This window comes from Lucilia sericata, unplaced genomic scaffold (genome assembly GCF_015586225.1).
Source record: "Lucilia sericata isolate MDLA Ls3-8-SP2 unplaced genomic scaffold, ASM1558622v1 Contig000972F_arrow, whole genome shotgun sequence".
In the NCBI taxonomy this organism is placed as follows: Eukaryota; Metazoa; Arthropoda; class Insecta; order Diptera; family Calliphoridae; genus Lucilia; species Lucilia sericata.
Window position 1 is genome coordinate 145,282 of NW_023994955.1, and position 1,952 is coordinate 147,233.

General features: G+C 26.5%; 1 long non-coding RNA gene across 1 annotated transcript; it reads right to left on the reverse strand.

Annotated features, from left to right (window-relative positions):
- Positions 1 to 235: 235 nt before the first annotated feature.
- LOC119609385 lies at positions 236 to 1,664 on the reverse strand. Its single transcript, XR_005231923.1, has 3 exons — positions 998 to 1,664; positions 802 to 941; positions 236 to 732 (listed from the first exon to the last, which is right to left on the reverse strand). It is a non-coding gene; the product is annotated as an uncharacterized LOC119609385 (long non-coding RNA).
- Positions 1,665 to 1,952: the final 288 nt, after the last annotated feature.

Here is a 1,952-nt window from a genome sequence, read left to right on the forward strand (position 1 = left end):
AATTTTTGATATTAAACTTTTAAATTTTTACACATTTTAACTGTTAATTTATATTTTCTGTGATATTAGGGTAAGTTTAAAATCAGGCAATAGGGTACACAATTTTATTTCTTTTCATTGTTTTAAATTTTTTTTCACGGATTAACCTTTTTGGAACATTATTATTCTTGAAATTTCTTAAATTTTTAAATTTTCTTAAATTTTCCAAATTCTATGCATTTTCTTATTTCTTTACGAATTTTCTTTTCAATTAATATAAATACATTCATCTATTTTAACACTCTAAAAAAATAGTTAATTAATAAATCTCCTTTGACAATAACATTTTGGGAATCACTGGGTTTTATGCTCTTTTACATGTTTCGGAACCACTGTTTTGTTTAATTCTTCTTGATTTTGTTTTGCACTTTTCTTTAACTTTTGGTTTGATTGAACTGTTAGGGATTTATTATTTTTGCAAGAGAACTATTTATTTTGAGTTTTTGAGAATTTGCGGAGTTTGATGATTTTTGGTGGTGGTTTTATTAATATTGTTGTTGTTGTTTCAAGAGGATTTTAGAGCTGCCTGATGAGTTTATGTTGGAGTTAAATGAAAAGAGAACACTAGCATTGCGCAATCTCCGGCTAGAGATCGTTCTGGTGACTCATTTAAGAAATCCCCTGGAAGAGGATTCCCTCGCCAGGTATGGGAATTGTGTTCGGAATGCAAAAATGAGTGATTGTTACTGGTAACTGGTGGAGATTAAAAAATGAGTTTTTAGATATAATTTATCTGCATGAAAGAATTGGAATTTTAATTACCTTTGTAAATTTCATTTACTATAAAGGGATTCCAAAGCAAGATTAATCCAATTCACTGATTGAGTTGGATTAAGTGGGTTGAGTCCAATAAATTTAAGGTGCCAAGTAAAATTGGAGAAAATCGTGGCAGAAACCTTTTCCTATTATATGAAATTTATTAAATGAAATAAAAAATCTAAAAATTGGCAAAATTTACCTGATGGAGTATAAATTCTAGTTTTTCGATGAAAAATTTTAAGAAAAAGTATAAAATTATACTTTGATGACTTGGAAAATTTTAAGATTTTTTTCCGACTATCTGAAAATTTGATGTCTTCAGTTCAAAGATATACAGGAAAAGGATCTTCTATAAATTTTCTTCTGACCAAGAAACTTAATGTTTATAAAATTTAGAAAAAATTTGACATTAAATGTCAATTAATTGTCAATTAATTATATTAGGTTGCCATAAAATCAGTATATTATGTTGCCACTATAATTAGACTATATTTAGTCAAGACTCAATTAAATATTGCTGTTGAATGGTTCAGTCATCATGCAGACTGATGATAAGGAAGTGCATGAAATATTCTAAAACAACATGATGATAAAAGTTCATGTTGCATTTGGATATAACTTTTTAATGTTTAAAATTTTATAATCTCAAAAAAATTTCCTCCAAAACAAGTTATTTACCCACTGTTTGAGTATTTTAAGATTTATTTTCCACAAATAGTTTTCCGAACCCTGACCACATTTAGCTCAGACAAAAACTCTTATACTCATTCATTAATAATTCTCATGCATAAATCAAAACAAGAAAATCAAAACAAAACAGTATGTTAAAAACCATATGATCGTAAAGATCATAAATAAACAAAGTGTCTTTTGAAAATTAACAAAAATTATATGAATTTTAAAATTTATACAAAATAATAATATAATAATAATTGTGCACAAATCAATAATAAATAAGTTTTCCATTAGTGCTCTGCACTGTGAGCAGAAAAATGTTCAACAAATACCAAAAGGTCAACAACCAAATACAATATGGATTATTGGAAAAAAAAAGTGACGTTCTTATATGAATGTAAGTCTTGTTTCCTATTTTTTTCATAGCAAAATATTTGGTTTTAAATAAAGGACATAAACGTCCATTACAAAACTAGATA